The sequence below is a fragment of the Megachile rotundata genome, chromosome 16 (assembly GCF_050947335.1).
Source record: "Megachile rotundata isolate GNS110a chromosome 16, iyMegRotu1, whole genome shotgun sequence".
NCBI classification, from domain to species: domain Eukaryota; kingdom Metazoa; phylum Arthropoda; class Insecta; order Hymenoptera; family Megachilidae; genus Megachile; species Megachile rotundata.
The window spans coordinates 3,496,393-3,519,514 of record NC_134998.1 but is presented as its reverse complement, the minus strand read 5'-3'; positions in this window follow the sequence as shown (position 1 = coordinate 3,519,514).

The window sequence follows — 23,122 nt, the reverse complement described above, 5'->3', positions numbered from 1 at the left end:
ATCGTCATCTCGTGCATCACCCTGTACAACTTGCCGTTTCACTGCGTTAGCTAACTGCAACGACGTTTTAAATATGTGGCAAACTAGCTAGATTACCATTCGCATGGGGTCAGATATTACAGTTCAAGTATACCTGTGCAGGGTGGGGATCCGTTGCGTATAAGTTTGTAGGTTAGTATAGAATAGGGTGGGTTACATAAGATGAAACCGAGATTTGGGAGCTTTGGAATTTGAAGATGTAGGAATTTGAAAACTGAGATTTGGAGATTTGAAAACTTGGAATTTGGAAATCTGGGAATTTAGGGATTTAAGGACTTGAGATCTAGATATAGATATTTGGGAAATATCAGGGACTGGAAGTTGGAGAACCTATTTGTGGATATGGGGATTTGGAGCTTTGGGAATTAGGGATATGGAGATTTGGAGACTTGGAATTTGGGAATCTACGAATTTGCGAACCTGAGCACTTGGAGATCGCAGGACTTGGGATCTAGGTATAGGTATTTGGGAAATATGAAGGATTGAAAACTGGGGAAACTATTTGAAGATATGGGAATTTGGAGAAATAGGGATTTGGAGTTTTGGGAATTAGGGATATGGAGATTTGGAGACTTGGAATTTGCAAATCTAGGAATTTGCGAACCTGAGCACTTGGAGATCGTAGGACTTGGGATCTAGATACAGGTACTTGGGAAATTCAGAAACTAAGAATTGGGAACCTAGGCGTTTGAGAATATGGGAATTTGATGAAATAGAGGTTGGCGAATTTGGGATTTGAAAATATGGAGATTTGGAGACCTGGAACTTGGAAATCTAGGAATGTGGAGACGTAAGAACCTGCTAATCTATCAATGTGGAAACCTAAGTATTTAGAATTTTAAATTGAAGATAACGAAAATTTGAGACTTGGATATTTGAAAATTTGAAAGTATGTGAAATTAGAAAATTCAAAATTTGAAAATGTACACAATTAAAAATCTCAGAATTGAAAAATATGAGAATTTAACGATGTCTCAGCAATTAACATAACCTCAACAACCGAGAAAGGAGCTGAACTCCGAATCATACTATCTGAAGCGTATTAGCAACACACAATGACAGTCAAGTTGAAATAACCATGGCCATTGTACGTTAACAGAGGTTAGGCAGTTGGTCCGTGAACGGATTACGGACATTCGGATGCAAGGTACAAGCTACGAACACACACGTTTCGTTTGAACGAGCCTGTAGGCGAAGAGGCCTCCGAGCGTGTACATCCACGCTTGGCATATGCACGACAATACGGGCTAAATGCCCAGCTCCAAGCAAACCGGCAACTAACTCCGACGAAACGTCCTGAAACTTTAGATGCGATTATCTGGAGGTTATGTCGTAACAATTATGGGGCTGCCACTCCGCGGAATCAGGCGACTGCTAACTTGTTTGCCGCGCGCCCACCTATTGTCCTTCTGTCGCAAATAATTTTCGGCCACGCGGGCTAATGGACGAGCTGGTAAGTATTATGCCAGAAATCGTGCGGGAAAATCGTTCGTATACCTGTTACATGTCACTTAAGTTATGCTAGCATTATACTGTGGGTTATGCTAGCATTATGATGTAGACTTGGAAGTAGGTAGTCGAAGTTTGGATGTTTGTTTGGTGAGGTTTGAAAATAGAAGGCAAGGAATTTAATTTTAGGGATTTTTGAGAGTTTTAGAATTGGGAGGTGGGGAGATCTAAGGATTGGAAATTTGCTGATTTGAAGGTGGATGGATTTAAAAATTTGAAGGTTTGGGGATTTTAGAAGTTAGGAATTTGGAAATTTGGCGGTTTGGGGATTTAGAGATTTAGGAGTGGAGGGATTTGGGGATGTGGAGATTTGGAGATGTAGAGATTTAGGGATGTTAGGATTTGGGGATGTGGAGATTTGGAGATGTGGAGATTTGGGGATATGGAGATTTGGTGATGTTGAGATTTGGAGATGGAATTTGGAGGTGTAGGAATTTGAGGCTACTAGGATTTGGTGATATACAGATTTAAATGAGCAATTATGAATAGTAAAATGAGTCCAAATTGGTAATAATGAATAATGAACATCTGAAACCTACCACTTCGCTAACTTTACAAATCATAAAGTATCATTCACTACCAATTACAATATAGCTATTATACTCTTCATAAAGATACCACAACCCAAAATATACCTCATAAATATTTGAAAGTCTCGAAATGATGCCACATTAAAGCAATCCGACCTCATATTTAACCAAGCCAAAAACTTCTATTGTATCCCTTATTTCACCACAATACATCTTTAACATTATTCTGCCGGTATGAAGCGCAGCTCAGAAAAGGACGAGCTGCCACGTCGATAAAAATCCCTGTCGGACGATTGTAAAATTTTATAGTCGCGGGGAATAAAGATGGTATCGTGGCCGTCGAAACCGGGACCTCTTGTCGTTATCGGTACGCACGAAGGGGAAACTTTAATATTTGGCCGTCTACGGATTTGGTGATGGGGTCACAGGAGGAAGAAGGAAGCGTCGGGCCACTCTCAATGCGTTCGGGTACGATAAGCGAAAAGGTAGATATAGGAGGGCACTGTCGAGCTCGACAAATAAAATCTGAACAACCTGCTGCTTCGTTGTTTACCGAAGGATACGTGCAGCATTAACGACAGGTGGAAGGGGCTGCAGGGAAAACCAAATACGCGACGATAACGGAACGACTCCCAGGTGGTGTCAGCGATTTTTTTTCGTGGATCCACCAAATCTGCGATGGAACTGAATATGCACGTAGCTCAGCAATAAATTTATGCACCGTTGTATGTCTTCCATTTATCTCGGGTTAAACGATCTGTTATTACGGGCAGCTTTCAGCGTTCAGGTATAATTCCAATATGAACTGTGATGAGCAATTTTTTGGCATTTTTTTATGGTCCCATGAAGGTTGTAAGTGACAATGGAAGGTGTTTCAAAGTATGTGAGATATTGTGGTATGTATTTTTTCTTTCATATGTATTTAATTTTTTTTTAATTATTGATAACCTCTGGTTTAAACTTCAAAAACTGAAGCACCCATCATCAAACTGTCAGCACATCAAATTAAAGATGTAGTCCCTTAAAAATTAGAAAAATTGTAATCTCATCCCTTAAAATTTTCAGCATTCTTCGAAAGAAAACTCGAAGATGTTTTCAGACACAGTACCCAGAGGAAAAGAAAAGCAACCGAATGAAATCGGATGTGGCCGCGTTTCTTCGTATATTACACAAAGCTCACCCCTTCCTTCCGGTGAGCCTCCCTCGCGCCGAGGGCGATATAAGCAGCACGTGTGCGATGCGGTCGTCGTACGTGGTGGTTCGTGGTAATGCGTACGCGGAGAAAGAGGGACGTGTCGCAGCATGGTTGAGAATTACTCGACGAACCTCCTTTGGTCCTTCCCTCCCCCTCGCGAATTATACGATTCACCTGGTTCCTATTTTACGACGTTTATATTACATCGTGCACCGCTGGATCCTTGCCTGCCGCTCCTTGCTAACTCGCGTTTCAACTTTTCTCGCTGTTCCTTTTATCACTGAAATGAAGCTTCCAAAATTTAAGAACCATACTTGTTTATTCAGTGTATTTATATTGTATTCATATTTATATACTGTGTTCGTACACTGGATGGTTTGTATACTGTTGTTTATGTATTTTATTTTTATGCTATGATTATTTGTGTAATATTGTTTCTTTTATTGACGAAATGGTGTCTTCAAAATTTGAGAACCATACGTGTTTATTCACTGTATTTATATTATATTCCTATTTGTTTACTGTATGTATTTTTATATATTCTATTTATACAATATTCTTATTCATATACTGTACATACATATATGCTCTTGTATGATATGTCTATATGTTGTGTATATTTACATACTGTATTTGTTTGCTATGGGTATACTACACTTACTTGTATGTTGCATTTATTTGTTCTGTGCCATATAGGTACCACAAAGTACTATATGTATCATATATTAAATAAATACTATACTATTCATTTAATTACTACACTTACTTATATAAAATATATCATACTTGAATATATCATTATCCATCTGCATATGTAATTATAAACTACATGGACAATAAATAATATTTATTAAAATCACATATGAATAAGGAGTCTCACAATGTGTGTATTTTGCATATTCATACTATATAGATTTTTACTTCGAACCACCCCAATTTATACATCTATAATGAACAACAATATTTACTAAAATTGCAATTGAAATCAGTAATCTTTTGCCATGTATAACCTTGCACATATGCAACTACTCTGCAGTTAAATTTAAGTCATTGACACAAACTGCATAAATTAACTTGAGAACTTATTTTTATCAATAATTCGTACTCTCTAAATTATTTTATTAAGTACATGAAAAACTGAATTTTTTCAAATTATTTTTTATTTAATTGACGACTATGAATTTTTTTACCTTTCATCAATTTTAAAAATGTTAGTAACAATATTTTTAGCAATGTTACTCGTCGAATAAAATTTATAATGTAGAAGCATTTAATATTTCTAGCAATGTTACTCGTCGAATAAAATTTATAATGTAGAAGCATTTAATATTTCTAGCAATGTTACTCGTCGAATAAAATTTACAATGTAGAAGCATCATCCCTGCGTCCATATTTTAATGACTCCGATATAAAACTAAATGAGGCTAAAGAACGTCAGAAATAGATTATATCAGAACCCCTAATTTCTCGAAAGTAAAATAATCACTTAGATTTCCAAGTTCAGAAAATTATTTATGGCCAACCCTTGAAACAGATGGTGGAGTGGCTGCCACCGGCTAAAGACCCTTCATGTTTATGTACACAGATCGCCACGACCTATGACACTGTTTAGTCTAGTTGCAGGGTCGCGTTCGTAAACACACTATGATCCTATATTTTTGTAAACGCATGACAGATGTTGATATCGGTAAATGCTCTCGCGATACATCGCCTACTTGGCTTAAGAAGGAAAGAAATTCCCGGAATCCATTTCGGTATTCCTGTATTTCTGGAAACACTTGAGGGAAGAACGATGTTTTAATGCGTCTCGTGCAAGCTGTTTTCATAAAATCAGTGGGAACGAAGAACATTCATACGAGGCAATTCAAGGAGTCGGCAGACTGTGTAACGTGTTCAAGTTGTGCGGTGTTCCGTGGCAGTTGGTTTGATTAAATCTTATTAAATAATCCCTACGTATACAGTGAGTGTAAAAAGTATTCGCAATTCACGAAATAGTTCACTCGTTTTCAAATAACATCGCTGTTCTAGTTACAGGTTAGGTTAGGTTATAGACGCCATTTTTAATGCAACGTTCACTTTCTCAAATGTGTTTAGAATAAATATTGAGTCACTTTTAGAAAAATTAAGTTTTCGTAATTTGACATTCGACATCTTATTTTATTATTTCTATTATAAGAAAAATAGTAACAATTATTTTTTATAAAAAGAAAAAACAAAACAAAAGATATACGTCGTAATTAAATAATAATAATTTGTAAAAATCTAATAAAATGTAATAATAAAATTTGTAGAGACTGTACCAAGAATAAAATTTCCTGTCGATTATCAATGTTTGTAGGACAGTTTCTTATTAAACTTATTAAGAGCTATCTATTTCTGTACCCGATTATCATAACTAAATTAAAAATCGAGGCAATTAGAAATGAAATGACTAAAGTTGCTATAATGGCGCGATAAATCTAGGAAAAGTGAATTAAATTGAGCTATTTCATCTAATTGTAACCGTAATTACTTATTATAATGAATTATGGCTTCCTGCTACTTTGTTGCAAGTATTAACATGAATTATTTACGCCGATTATCAGTAGCATAATTAATTTGTGACTGAATTATTAATTATAGATGTAATTGAGGCTTATACGTCTTAATTAATTTTTGCTTGATTATACATTCTGTGAGATATTTAAAAACTAACTAATTTTATTAAAATATCTGAAATAATTGTGCAAAATCAATGTTGAAATTTATACAAATACTTTTTGCAGTCGCTGTACTCCGCAGTTGGTAATTGCTTTAATATGAGATAAACGGCATAAGAAGTTACACGAAAATATAATTTATTATTTATTAGATAACCCGATAACAGTTTCATCTTGCATAGAAAATGTTTGCACATTGAACTATTTTCATAAATTTTTATTTGCGATAATAACGAATGATAAAGTCCATACAGATGTAATATAATACTCGACGAGAATATTTTATACGCGGCTTCAGATTTTTGCAGATACAGTCTGTTAGTATGTTGTACGAGCATGAATGAAGAATGCTATATAAATATGCGGTCATAAATGATTCATTAAAAGTTTACTAAAAAACAACAGAAGAAACGTTGCTGCATTCGGTTTTTATTCACTCACCGAACTCTGTTCCTATTTTATTTCATAATTTTCATTTTATTTGGGAAATACTTCGGTATGATGTAAACATACAGAATTTATTGTATGCAAGTTTCGCTACGTTCAACATTGGGAAGAAATTTCTTAATTACGAACAAATTATTTTTTGTATGCGATGAAAAGTCAATCGAAATTAATTTGTTTTTGTATGCGATGTAATGATAAAAATAATGTTCATAACAAATATTTATAACGAAAAATATAAATATGTATAACAAATTTAAATATTTATAATAACACATTAGAGTATTTATATCATGTACATAATATTTGTTACATTGTTTATTGTACAAATATTTGTTATATCACCCATTATTTTTATGTTCATATTTACAGATTATACTCGACAATCTTTAACGATTTATTTATTAAAATAAATAATAACATTTCCACGTTGATATACTGCGTATATCACATTTCATATCGTATTACACTACATTTCTTCTCTCCATCATATTTTATTTATCTTCAATTTATATCGTATTTATTCTAACTTACGCAATACATACGTCAAATCTCCCCTTATACTTCTTTTCCCATAAAGAAGTCTACCTTGTTTCCACACCAATAAACAGAAAAACTGAAAAATCGTATTACATTAAAATTACTGTGAAACCTAACCTCAATTTTCACTTTATATAAACTACCAAAAAATCCAAAGGTACTTTTGGTACCAAAAGGTACCGAAAGATTATTACATAAACTGTGAAACCTAACTGCAATTTTCACTTTATATAAACTACCAAAAAATCCAAAAGTACTTTTGATACCAAAAAATACCAAAAGATTATTGCATTAGATAATTAATAAAAGATATAAAAATATTTCCTGAAATCAGGTTCCCAAAACTAGGTAATTGATACGAGATAAGAAAATATTCCCCAAAATGATTTACTGGGGTAAGCTCGTACGAAAGCTATTTTTCTATAACGAAGAATCGATATCTGGTTCCGTATGTGTTCAGCTACTAATGCGTGAGACCGTATAGATTGTTGTTAATGGGAGTTATAAGGACGCATTAGCCTGATAAATAGTAATGGAGTTTATTGGCGGAAGATCAGAAAATATGACGACCCGGGGTCGCGATTCCCCTTTTTCTTGCCCCGTGCGGCATACCGTTGCTCTTTCTTGGGGTCTACCCTGGCTGAGACCATAAGCACGTATATATGGACCTCGACTTTATTATATTTGCTGACCATAAGGAGGCTTCATCGGCTATTTCAGTGAAATATGGCTTTTTGAGAGCTTCCGCGATTATTCTCCCGTTTTGTTCTGCCATTTAATCCTTCACTATGAAGCAACTGCTTCTTATGTGAAATGATTAAGATATACATTAGAGAGTGACTGGTTATTTAATTTGCTTTCTGATGACAAATAAAATGAATTACTTTATCGTTCAAACTTGATAGAAGAATTGAAACTAGTATTATAATGCACAGTAAAATTGAAAATGTAAAAGAAATATAAAGTTGACGATGTTTCATATGACTAAGATCCATTAGGGGTTGACTGGTTATTTAATTTTCTTTTTAATAACAAATAAAATAAATTATTTTATCGTTCAAATTTGAAAGAAGAATTAAACAATGCACTCCAAAATTAAACAAGTACATAAAATATGATTGAATATAGACGTTAAAAATGAATATAGATTTCAAAAGTATCATTAGTTTTGTAGCTTGAAACGAAAAATAAGAAACTAATAAATAAATAAATGTTAGCATCGTGTCTGATGAATAAATAAGTACTAACTCTATAACTGACAAATAAATAAACATGAACTCCATATCTAGTATATAAACAACTATTAAAACTACAGTTAATAAAAGGAAGTATTAAAATTACAGCTAACAAATGAATATAACTAAAATACTTACTGAACTAAACTATTTATTACTAAAATATTTAGTGAGCTTATAATAACAACTAAATCTACAAAACCATATACTACGAACAAATAAACCTGAAATATCCACCTGTGTTTTAAAAAAGTAACTTATAATACCTATAATGAACTTAACCTATAATTACTAATATATGCATAATAAATTTATAATAGAAGCTAAACCTCTAATAAATACAACTAATAAATAAAATTAAACTTATAATAACTGAAACTAAACTTATAATGAAACTAAATCTACAAATTCATACATTCCAAATAAATGAACCTAAAATATCCGCTTGTGTTCCAAAAATCTAACCTATAATACCTACAATTACTAATAACCTCTAATAAACTTATAATAGAAACTAAACCTATAATAATAACTAAAATTAAATTTGTAATAAAACTAAACCCATATACTCCCAAAAATATCCACCTATGTTCTGAAAACCTAACCTATAATACCTATAATGAACCTACAATAAACTTATAACAAAAATCAAACCTACAATAATAATAAAAATTGAACCTACCACAATAAATAAAACTAAACCTATAAACCCACCCACTCCATAAATAAAATACCACAACGTAATTCTAGAAGACGATAGAATAGCAAAAAATTGCAGAAAAAAGAAGGGTAGTTACAATAACAGTTTGTGCGTCACAACCTTGTTGTGACATTCTTTTCCGAATGAAGACAAATACCCGCGCAGGGAAAGCATGAACAGTGGAGACAAGGGTGGAAACTCGTTCGATGATTAAAACGTCGTTCCATATCGGTAATCATGGCGTTATTCAGTACGTTTCGACCGAAAAAAAGGGGTGGTCCACAGGGACAACGGTGGGGGATGAAACAAGAGACAATTAACGTACATACAGTGAGTACACAATACCTTTTCCCAAATGGCTCGATGTGAACTGCACACTTGTTGCTTATCTGCGCTACGGCGTAGACATGTCTGTAACACGTTAGGATAACATGTTTAACATGGTAGATAGCTACTTATCAGTCGGTCTTGTTTGCGCCTCGCCATAAAACACGTTATAAAGTCCAGACAGAATGTCACGGTGTCCTATAAATTACCGAAACCGTTTCCTTTTTTTTAAACCTTGTCGACTAAACTTCTCGTTTGCGGATGCTGTTTATGCGTTTGGACAGAGTTAATCGATGTGTCTAACCTCTTTCATGTAAATTATATGAAAAGCTTTAGGCGTGTAGTATGATTAGAATCATTTACGTTCTAAAGACAAAGGAGTCCTTACAATAATTCGGAAATGTTTCAAATGTTCCAATGAAATTAATAATTAATTCTATTGTATAATTATAGTATAAATAATTGTTATAATTATGGAGTATAAGTACTATAAACATTCTGTACATATAAATGTTATAATCTTGTATTTTACAATTTTTAAATAAGTTTGTTTCACTACTCTTTTAAATTAGTATTGATACTACAGTACTTGTAAAATTGTATGATTATTAGGAAAAATAATTATTTGACCCATTCTCTTTGCAAATCTTCAAATATCCTCATGCTTCAACGATTAAAATCTTCTCCCTTCCTTACCACATTTTTCCTATGAAAATTTGCTCTGAACAAACACTTACATATACACATGTAGTATAAATCCAAAAACTGTCATTTTGAAAACCTTCTAAACTACCGGGCCCAGAATAAAAATTATACAGTAAAAGAGCTATAATAAATAATTAACAATTTTTTTCTAAACAAATTTATTTTAGTCACATTTTTCTGTTTAGAAAAAATTTGACTAATACTCTGCACTGACTCACTCTAAATAAGGTATTCACCCTAAACTATCATCCTAAGTTCTTAAAAAAGTTAATCCTTCTGAAATAACTTGTAAAAATTCATTAATTCAATAACATGTCAAAAGTCATATTAATAACTGGCCAAACAAAATAACCTTGATATTCTTACATGGCAACAACGTGACAGCAACGTTAGCAGCGAATATGCAGTATGAAGTGGAAAAGAATGAAAGTGAACGGTGACCATAGCGTCAACGTAAGGGAAATAATGGCTAGATTCGTATCGAGCAAGCGCTGCACGTAATGACGAGCACGAATGCACGTAACATGGACGCGTACGATACAACTCGGCCCGGATATCACAGTGGGCGCACATGTGCATCGGTGATGTTTCGAGGTAGAACGATTTCGCAGCGTCGAATTGCGCGGCACCGGCTGCACGTGCAGTAGACGCCTATTGCACAAATCATACGCATTATTGACTACCATTGTATTTCTCCGACGAAAGCGTCCACGAGATGTGCCATTGTCACCGTGCTGCTTCTTCCTTTCGATGGGTGTCAAATAAAGATCTACTTGCGTCACGAATCTAATTTCTCTGAGGAAAATATGACATCGAAATACGGCATGGAAAATATGAGATCGACATTGTCAACCCAAGAGTTAGCGAGTGAGGTCGACCTAAACAGACCTCTGCATCGAACACCTGATTACACGCCAATTCGCGGGTTGACATCGGTAAATGACATCGCTTAAGCGTCGGTGAAGCTATCTGATAAAAAACGTTTCTCATCTCCCTTAAACGTTCCTAACTGAAATTCCTCCGATTTCCGGTTCTGTCAAAACATGCAAGATCGTTAACCGATTGGTTAACGACGAGCCATGTCAAGGATCGTAAAGACAGCGGGTCCGAATAAATAAACTTCCCGCTCCAGAAGGCTGCTCGAAAGAAAACACGACCGGATCTGTGACTTGCAACTCGGGACGATAGGTTCGTCGATGGATCGAGTATTTACATCGAGTGTTGGAGGGTTGAACAGTAGCTGGTCCAACACTTCTGAACGGATTTACAGGAAAAGCCAGACACCTCATCGAATCCAGACAGGTCTGGCGCCAGCGTCCGAAACTTGAAAGTTGTGGCGTTCGAGACTACTGGAGACGTGGACCACTTTCACCGACGTTTAGAATTACTACCTTGGATTCTTGTACTACACATGTTATTCTTGCTCCTCTGAGAGTCTCTTACAGGAATGTACACATTCAGATAAAATTTGATAGATTTATTAGAACTTTTTACTGAATTATATTAAGTGACATATGTATATAATACATTCACATTTCATGTACATAAGGATTTTTATGAATTTACAAATTTGATCATTGGTTCAAAATTTGTGGACGTGGAAGTTGATGTCCTAGGTATAATCTAGTTATAAAAATGGTGTCCATGATTTTCTAACTGTTTGCAATGATCTATCAGATGAAACTGATACATGAAGTTAATTGGCCTAACTAATGACTAATCAATTATATGTCTGTTTTTTTATTAGCAATAGATCGGTACAATTTTCTGCGTACAAAATGATTGATGTTGTGCAAATAATCTCTTCAATACAAGAGTTGACTGATAATCCAACCAGGTCAATTTTAGGTAGGTCAATTGCCACAAAATGAAGGATCATCTTTAAAACACACAAGGGTATAATTCGAATTGAGTGCTGCTTTGAGTACATTTGAGTACATTTCTTCAGATAGACGCTTTGAAGGTTAAAATTCTGTTCCAGATACTGCAGCGGATATCGTATTGACACAAAGCTAAGACTGATTTAATCAACGAAGTTTGATGCACCGCGATATAGACCGTCCCAGCAATTGCAGGCTGAACAACAAACGCGACAGACGTTCGACGATCGTGCACCACACACGTATGTACGTGTAAAGCGATTGAACGGCGAATGATTCAATTAGTCAGACCAATGAGTTTGTCAGGTGCTACTCTGTGCTGTGGTGCACGACGCGTAAGGGCTCAAATTGGATTTGATTTAACGCCGCGCATATTGCTGCACATTACACACTAGAAATATCGCAGATCTCTCACGCACCATTCAATCGATTGTTCCCGAACAAAGAAACAGATAATCGTTCGCTAATTTCCTAGCTACGGCAGTGAAGAGCCGGTATAGCGTGGTCGTAAAATGGATCGAAGTGTACCGTTTCAAAAATGGATATCATTTACCTCCGAATTATATTTCCATTTTCTACATTTTTAATAAGTTTTAAGGTTAATAATGGTTTATATCATGCATACATTTTTCAGGTACTTTTAAAATTCTAAAACTGCTGTCGCAAGACAGGTGATTGACTGATACGATGTCACTGTCTGATGAATTTATAATGTCGTATCTTTGCCGAGGCAACATGGATAATATAAACCCATCTTAGACGTCTGACGAATTAACACTTCTGAATACACGACTCCGAGTGTTCTGACTTAATTAAATGGCTTAAGCCCTGACGAAAATCCTGAGGTCGATACAGAGGTCAGAGAGAAAAATATTTCAACTGGATTAAGGATGTAAGCTTTCGAAAAAATGGTTGAAGAAGGAGGCTGCTTGTTGGGAGCAGTATAAATTCTAATGTGGCGGCATTATAATTGCGTGGTTTACGTTCGCCACCGGCCAAGGGTTGCGCACAGGCCAAATTAGCGACGATCATTATTTATGTTTCGCCAGAAAAAGGGGTTAAAATGGCCACTCGTTGCGGTACGGTTTCTCTAATACGGGAAATAGGGAATTGTTATGCTCGAGAAGGGAACTTTGTGTCGCGGAAATTATTTATGCAAATGATACAGGTATCAAATTAAGATACTGTCTTTTAAGATTCGTTTGGGAACTAAATACACAGAGATACAGGAGATAACATACATTAATGTTGAATATAAATATGTTTATTATATCACATGTAACGCAATAAAGGAAACGAATAATCACACAGTATGGACTGTGAACTATTAACATAGTCGTAAACGTATTGAAAGCGCGTAACTAATTAAACATTGTTAATTACACTTCCCCTATTTCAAGGTACATAATTATACGTGCAATATTTATACAACCGATAATGTACAGACGTCCTTGAATTCCCTGCTGTTTCTTCGTCTCTTTTTCCTTGAAAATTACTTCTGTAATTCCGATTTCGTAGAAACTTAAATATAGACATTCTATAAAATATGAATCGAATTTCTAATATAGAAAATTTTAAATAATATTTATATTTAAGTTTTAGGAGTTTTACATACGGATAAGCAGACATTTCTTTTCTTGATCATTATATTAAATTAAAAAACATAACTGAATATGACAGAAAGGTAAAACATGACAATGCAATAATAAATAAGAATTACTAATATTGTTCGAAGTATTTGCATTAATTTTACAACAAAATTACTCATATTTATTACAAATAAAAGTATTTCTTATAAGGTTAATAATTAAGGTCAATAATTTCTTATAGGTTACAAATAAATTACAGTTGAATATGCAGGTATTCTCACGTTTCATGTAGCACGACTATTAAATTTTATTCCGTTTCTCTTTAAAAGTAATTCCCTTGTCAGTCTCATTACCTCGCCTGACAATACCAAATACTGCAGTGTTAATATTAATGTAACTGTATAAGCAACAGATGTCGCTGACGCGAAGATCGCTGCGTAATCGATATGAATTAAGAGCCGATTCACATATGTGACATTCTTTCGTACGATCACCACCTCGTTTTTATCTGAGAAAACAATCGTATGACAAAGACAATCGAATACAAAAAGTTCGCCATTTGCAAAGGAACCGAAGACAACTTGACTTTTCCTCCCATTTCCTCCTCCATAACTCGTCGAACAATTATCAAGTAAAATGAATAATTTCGCCCTGTCGTTGCGTGAACGTAGGAACCGCATGCGAGCGTATCGGGCAGAGAATGCCGAGGCGTTGCCCGTATGACGCGGTCATACGGTGTGTGACGTGTGAAATGGAGCACGGTCCCTCCATAATTATATGTATCCTATCCCCCTATCTTCGATGCCGTTACGATCAACGTGGCACGAACGCGCTCGCGAAACGTGGAGAGTGCATTGATGCAGCGTCGCGACGCCTCCGGTGCACAGCGTGCGTGTGTTAGCTGCCCACCCATCGGCCGTGTGGGTCGTTCCTGCCCTCGTTCCGCACGAATGACCGGTCCATCGTTTCGGCAAGCACCAGGACAATCGGGATCATTGCATCGCATTCCCGTACGTACGACTAACGCATTCGGATAATTACCGTGCGCCGAGGAAATATAGGACCGCTCGGTTAAATTTCATTAACAAGTGTTGAGATACAATATTCGCTTACAAGCTCTTTCACGAATGATTCAGTAAATAATATTTTTGTTAATATATCATCTTTGTGAAATATACTGCTTAAACTTACTTGAAATTTACTTGAAATCTATAGCTTGAAATTTACAACTGTTACACCTTGAAACCCGCTTTCGATCGCTGGCCTCCATCCCTAACAGCCCCATTAGCTATCTTTCGGGATTTTTGACAATTTTTCTGGGGGCTTTGGCCCGTTTTAAGAAAGTTTTGTTCTATGACAAAAAGTCGTATCTCGTACGGTTTAGCCTGTGAGTAATAGGAATGGGGTTTTATAATATTTTGACTCTTTCATCCGCTGGGGACCTCTTGCTCTCATATCTCTATTAGCCATCTTTCGGCACTTTTGACAATTTATTTAGGGGTTTTGGTCTGTTTTAAGACAGTTTGGTCCTATGACAAAATGTCATATCTGCCACGGTTTGGCCTGTACATGTGTATGTCTAACATGTGTATGGTCAGGTTGGGGTTTTATAGCATTTTGATATGTTGTTATATCTTGTTACATCTCGAATGTTGCTATACCTTAACATATGTTGTCATACGTTGTCATACGTTATTATACCTTGAAATATATTGCCATAGCTTGTCATACGTTACCTCAAAATATTCTGTCAATTTTGTTAATTATTTTCACACGTATAATCCTTAATCTGAAGTACTGCTGTTTTCTGTTGAAAAACAGTAATATTGTACTTCAAGGAAAATTTCCTATCATTGGTAAAATAACAGATACCTATTTCCCAGCCATTACTTATAACAAGAATTAACTAAAACTTGTAAGTATCAATTTTGAACCCAAAGTCACTGATCGAATCTGAACCATCCCTGATCGAACCCAAAGATGTCTACATATTCCTCCAACAATTTCCAGAAGCATAATTTCATTTATTTAGGATTAGGATTTTCAGATGCGATGAATCGACGTCTATTCTATCGGAAGGATCTTAGGGAGGGACTTTAAACAAACATCATCTAGTTTAGTGAGGGGTTGTATTGGGTATACGAGAATCTCGTGTAAACATGACAGAGTCGGTGCCACTTGAAACATCCTCGAAGGGCTGGTAGTTTTCTTAAGTCGACTTCGAAGCCCCCTGTCTTGTTTGAGACAGGTTAGGGCTGCTCTTGACTTCGATCCCGGCTTCTGATCTCTGTGTATTTCTTTCGGCTTTGAACGCTGATAACGTTTCCTCTTCAAATCACTTTGACCCATAACTTATGAAATCTGGATCTTCATTCTGTTATGATGTTCTTTCTATACTGTCACTTTATTTATTGACATACAATTATTTTATTATATGTACACAATATAATCGCATAAATATTATAAGACGTTTAGAGAACGTATACTGAAATATTAAAAATAAAATGGAGAATTTGAAAGGTAGAATTTTCGCATTTTTATATACCATTGTATTTTAGGTGCAAAAAAATGTCATCCATAAAATACCATATATAGAAAAATATTTAAAACCCATCTTCTTTTCCAATATTTATAATTTTAGATTTTCATTTCTTTAAGAACTACTCTACCCCAAAAAATAAATTAGTTTCAGTATAAAGTCAATTTCAATTACGAAACAAATGAATTCAAATGAAATTTCACGAAGAACGAAAGAGTAAAAGCCGTGTTTTCATTTCTTGCGAATAATTAATCGAACTCTGAAAAGTTTCATTAATAGGTTTTTTTGCGAACATATTTTCATCATAATTAGAAGTATATTTGCATCGCGTTAAAATATGTCTTTGATAACCGCGAAAGCTTGTCACGTCGTCCATGAGGAGCATTAACGAGAGGACGCTTTTGTGTTTGAAACGCAGCTGTTTCGAATAACGACGTTGAATCGAGCTTTTAATTGCTAGCGTGAAGGGAAACGGGAAAAGGAATTGTCGCGATTAAGGTAACCAGTGGATCACTACGATTACCGTGAATTTTCGTCTGAAAAAGGGAAGAAATCATTATGTGACTATAATATGAATCAATTCCCATTTTGCTATATTATCATTTCTAAAATACAATTCATAAATGAATACATTTGTTGGTGAACAATTTCTTTACATTTTTATTACATTCATTTATTGATTATGAAATTTTTTCAATTTTTAATTTTTAGATTATTTTTCATTTTTAATTTATTTTTAATTTTTAGTCCATTATTACTTTTTATTTCATTTTAAGTTTTTAAATAAGTTTCAATTTTTAGTTTAATTATACTATTTAGTTTATTTTTAATTTTTAATTAACTTATACTATACAGTTCATTTTTAAATTTTAGCTTTTAATTTTAATTTTTAGTTCACTTATAATTTTCAGCTATTTTTTCATTTTTAATTCTCAACTAATTTAAAGTTTTTAGTTTGTGATTTTTAAGCCATTTCGTATTTGTAGTTCGTTTTTAATTCAGAGTCAATATTTAATTTTTAAAAGAACTAATTAGTTATTGAAAATTCAGTTATTGGAAAGGTGTAAAATGGAAAAAAAGAAATGCATGATTAATGACGGAAATTAAAAAGAGAAATACTGCAGTGCATTGTCAATATTGATGTTCATTGTCGGGCGTAAATCGTGGTGAAAGGCGATGGCCACGAACCGCGAAATTATTGATAATCTCATCAATATTCGCGTTATTGTCAGACACAGGACATTAATAATTAACGCGCAATTGGACGCGGGTATCGATACAACCGGACCGATCTGCAACACATGTCGCTCTATTAATAACACCGTGCCCGGTGCTATCGATAGTACCTCACTAATTCATCGAAAAGCATAATCGCATGACTGTTGCATTTGCATTTGAAAGTACAGGGATAAATGTTTATTATTAAGAAGTCATTTCACAAAATACGGTAGCAATATGATCGTACACGTTCGGTAAAGTTATTATTATTGTTATAATCAATCTTCCTCTTATATCCTGAACAAAAAATTGTTATAACCTGAAAATCATAAAAATGATTATAATTGATGAAATCGTAAAAACGACTATATACTACAAATCATAAAATGCACTATGAACTACATATTATAAAATATGCTTTAATCTAAAAATCAGGAAAATTGCTTTAATCTAAAAATCAGGAAAATTGTTATAATCCAAAAATCATACAAACTACTAGAATCTAAAAATAATAAAAATTGTAGCATGAACAAAATACTATAAATAAGTAATTGTAAAAACTGTAGCAAATTGAAAAACATAAAAGCTACTCTAACCTAAATATCATAAACATTAGTATAATCTGAAAGTTGTAACAACTACTATAACCTAAAAATGGTAACAGCTACTGCATTCTAAAAATTATAGCAAATATTGTAACCTAAAAATCATAAAAACTTGTACAATTTAAAAATCATTGAAGAAGTATAATTTAAGAATGATAAAAACTACAATTATCTGAAAATTATAAAAATTATTACAATGCAAAAATTGTACAAACTAAAATAAACTGAACATTATAAGATTTGTTAAAACCTAAAATTCATAATACCTGTTAAGACCTAAAAATCATAAAAACTACAATAATTTAAGAATCGTATAAACTACTTTGACTGAAAAGTAAGAGAAACTACTATAAATTAAGAATCACAAAAACTACTCTAACTTAAATGTCAAAAAAATAACCTAAATATAACCTAAAAGTCATAAAGATTATTATAACCTAAAAATTATAGAAACTACCACAACCTAAAAATTAGTAAAAAATGTTAAAAAGCACTATAGTAATCTGAAAGTCATAGAAGCTATTATAACCTAAAAATATTGAGGAACACTATAACCTAAAAATCATAGAAACTACCATAACCTAAAAATTATTAAAAGAATCCTAAAAAGCACTGAAATAATCTAAAACTGATAGAAGCTATTATAACTTGAAAATAATGAGATACATTATAACCTACAAATCATAAATACTACCATAACCTAAAAATGAGTAAAAAGATCCTAACAAGCATTATAATAATCTAGAAGTCATAGAAGCTATTATGACCTAAAAATATTGAGGAACATTGTAATCTAAAAATCACAAAAACTATTATAACCTAATTCTTTTATATTCGCAGAAATTACTTCTGATTCGTCGATACACCTTTTTTATTTTCAGATGAAATGAGTTATTATTCGGAAAAAGAGTGTAAAAATTATTTTATTTGTACACATAATTAATATTTATGAAAGAAAGAGGAAAAAAAAGCCACTTCACAATAAGTTTCTGTATTACTGTCTAAATAATTCCAATAACTCTTTTGAATGAAACTATATATTTTTCAAAAATCATTTTAAAATAAATTCACAACTGCTTACCTACCAAAATTCATCAATTACCATGGCATACTCAATATTTAATTTTTAATACAATACAAAAAAATGTTAAAATACGATAAAAATGTTAACATAGCTCATAATACAAATTTTGTCTGAAACGAAGAAATCTGATAAGAATAAGCATATTAATTTCAACAAGATGACACTTTTCCATAATAGTCACTTCTCACTACACGTATTAAAAGTAACGAAATTAAAAAATTCCTATCGCACAGAAAACCGCATAATTAACCCAATAAAATTGTTCGAGTCATTCACATTTCCGCACATTCATAGTTCACCGCAGTCTCCTTAACATTCTAGATGTAACAAGTTAACACTTTCATCCAAAAAAGAGGCTGAGGAACAGTATCATCATCGTCAGGAACGAGAAGGTAATTCAAAAGGGGTGTTCAACGATATTGCATTAAAACATTGCTTTATTACGTCCATGTTGAATGTGTCAACGCTCCACCGCTTTATAACGTAAATTTTAATGAACTGCTATACACGTACACTCGACATGTTTGAACTCTAACACCCGGCCCGGTCTCGAAGCGGTAAATACGTCATTAGTCAGCGCGAGGCTCAGCCTCTTTATTTATGTTTATTAATTCATCCATGGGATTGAACGTATCATTTACGCCAGTCTGTGAATTACTAATGCAAACGGTTAACGGAATACTCCCCTACCACGGGATTCGAAGGCAGGGCCTTTTTTGCACCGGAAGCCTCATCTTCAACATCGGACACACGCACCCTGAAAGACAGCGACCTTAAAGTTTCGGAAATGCTCTATTCAGGCCATTAAACGCGAGGCTGAAAGCGGATCACTTTATGTGGATTCGTCTAATTGGAAACGGATTAATTTCTCGTCCTTTCGATTGAACATCACCTCTTTCTGCCCTAATTGGACGTGGAAAATTTACCTTCGTAACTAAAACGCTTGCCAACAGCCTATTGAGAGGAGTATTGACATGGACAAGGTGAAGTGTGTCGCGGTACGTACTGGTCGAATTAGGTACTGGTCGAATAAGGCGAGTATTTGGACTTTTGAGAATATGGGGATGTGGCAATGTGTGAGGAGGGTAAATTTGGAATTTGGAAAATTTGGGGATTTAAAAGTTAAGAAAGTTGGAACTGTAAGAACTTGAGAATCTATGAAGTTGAGAAGTTGGGAACGTGAGGATTATGAAGTTTTTGAATTTTGGACATTTGGAAACTTGGAAAATTGGGAATATGAGAATTTGCGAATGTGGGAATGGGGGAATGTGGGAATGTGGGAATGCGGGAATAGGGAAATATGGGAATTTGGAAATGTGGGAATAAGGGAATGGGAGGGGGGAATGTGTAAATTTTGGAATGTGAGAATTTGGGAATTTGGAAATTTAGAAATTTGGAAACTTGGAAAATTGGCATTATGAGAATTGAGAATTTAGAAATTTGGAAACTTGGGAAATTGGCAATACTAGAATTGGGAATTTAGAAATTTGAAAACTTGAGAAATTGGGAATATGAGAATTCGGGAATTTAAAAATTTGGAAATTTGAGAATTTAGGAATATGAGAATTTGGGCATTTAGAAATTTGGAAACTTGGGAAATTGGAAAGATAAGTATTCGGGAATTTAGAAATTTGGAAACTTGGGAAATTGGTAATACTAGAATTGGGAATGTGAGAATGGGGGAATGTGAGAATGACAGAATGTGGGAATAAGTGGTAATAATATGGGAATGTATAAATTTTGGAATATGAGAATTTGGGAATTTGGAAGCTTGAAAATTTATAAATATAAGGATTTGAAAATTTGGGAATGTAGGAAATTAGGAAAATGAAAATTTGGTAATGTAGGAATGTGAGGAAGTGGGAAATTAAGAACATGGGAATTTGGCAATTTAGGAAATTAGTATTTTAGTATTATGTGAAATGACAATTTGAGAACTAGGTAATTTGCAAATATGGGAGCTCAAAAATTTAGGAATTTGGAAAATGAGAATATAAGAATTTTGGAAAATTAGATATATAGGAAATTTGGTAATTGATTTATATTATGACAATTTGATAGTTAGGTAATTTGTAAGAATTTGGTAATGTTAGTTCGAAAATTTGTGAATTGCAGGAACATTTAGTAACCCGAAAGTTAAACTTATGATCACAACCAATTAAACATTTGATAATTCAGAAATCTCATATCACATTCTACCTCTCATATCTTCAGTTTCACATTACATTACCTTACAACATCATGTTAAAATATTCAGACATCCCCGTTACATTAATCAACAATTTCTCATATATTAACTATAATTTATTTAGTAATGTTATCAGATGATAAACTCTAACCTACGAACACACATAAATGGCCGTACCACCGAATACAGATAAACCGATGATTGACCATAGAAGTATCTGAACAGGGTAGCACATTGTTCCACACATGCCCACGCACGCACACGCATGGAGAGTAAATGAACGAACACGTGGGGCAGCGTTGATGATCCGTCAGCGACGCCATAACGTATAAGCAAAGCGATGATAACATCAGCGGCACTTATAATGTAAATTAGCTGGTGACACTCGACTCGGTAACAGAGTAATGTAATGCGCGAATAAATAGCAACAACTGGCCGGGCGCATCGCGCTGTCAAATGCGTCCTGAACTCTCATAAAGCACCGTTGGCTGCACCAATTCGTCGGCGTGGGCGTGAGTTGGTAGGTATGCTTCTGATGGAAATATTGACTATTACGCGGCGACCGGGAATGTGTATCATTGAATTGCCACTACCATAAATATGCCGAAATTCTGCCGGCAGCATTTCATACTTTTGATTTATCCGTGACCAGACCACGGTTACAAGTGACCCGGCCTCGTGTACATCGGGATCCTTAGGCCTCCCCCTACACACGTTTTGCATTATTCGCCGACGAATCGTGCCGTTTTACCGTAAACGGAACTTACGACACGTTTTCATGAGACATTCGAGTGTCACGACTTACGAGCCTAGGAAGTGAATACTCTGAGTATGGTTTTTGGGACCTCTGGCGGGAAAATTGATGTGCTACGGTCCTTTATCTTATGTGTAGGAAACAACAGGATAATACAGATGTCAACCCACGAGTTGGCGCGCGACCTACAGGAAAGATATCATCGAAAATGTTTCTATTATAATTTCAAGAATGATTCGCAGACGTACATAAATACGAAATGAAACCCTTGCCTCATACATAAGGAATGAATGCGGTTGTAGGAAAATGCATCAAATTAACAGGTTTAATTGTTGTATCAAACTATGATTTGCAAACATAAGTGTGAAATGGAAGCCTTGCCTCATACATAACAGATTAATGCAATTGTAGGAAAATGTATCAAATTAACACGTGGATATTGTTGTATCAAATAGTGATTCGTAGACATGTACATATGTCAACCCACGAGTTGGCGCGTGACCCAAAGTAACAGAAGCTTTTACTCACCGTGCACATTTTTAGCGTCACATTTCAGCGAATAAGAATAATAATGACAATAACGGCTGCTGAACGCAAGTAGCACTATCTCACTCACTCTCGAGAGAGTTCTCTGGAAACTATAGGTTAGGATACCTAGAGTTTCCATAGTCCCGAGTCTTCATGGTTTCAGACTTCTAGATTTCCTATGTATCCATAGTTTCAGTCTCCAGTGCCTCTAAGTTCGCTAGGATCTCCACAGTCCACAGTCCCTTGTTCCCTAGGTCACATACCCACATTCTCTACAGTTCCTGAATTCCCTAGATTCCATAGTCCTCGGAATCGCCATATTTCCTAGCTTCCCAGAATCCCTACGTTTCCTTGGATCATCACAGTCTCTATTGTAGACAAGCCAGGAATAGGCGCGTAGATCGAGACAGAGTAAATGAAGCCACTCGGTCGCTCCACCTAACCCACCGTGAACACTTCCAACGTTACATTTCGGTAAATAAGAATAATAATGACAATAACAACTGCTGAACGCAAGTAGCACTATCTCTCACTCTCGAGACGTTTGCCGACTGTCTTTTTTGGCCTAATTGGTGTGATCGCGTGAGGCAATATACCGCCGAGAGTACGTGTGAGGCGTCAATTTTTCTCTTCTGGCCAATTGGAGCCGTAGCTCTTCTAAACACGTCAGCCTCTCGCGCCAACTCGTGGGTTGACATCAGTATTTGAGTTGTTTAGTTTAGGCAAAGTAGGCAAACTCAGATAGAAATGCAAGTTTAGTTCAATTTAGAAGAAAGTCATTGTTGCGGCGTATTTAAGGGTTTCCATTTCGATA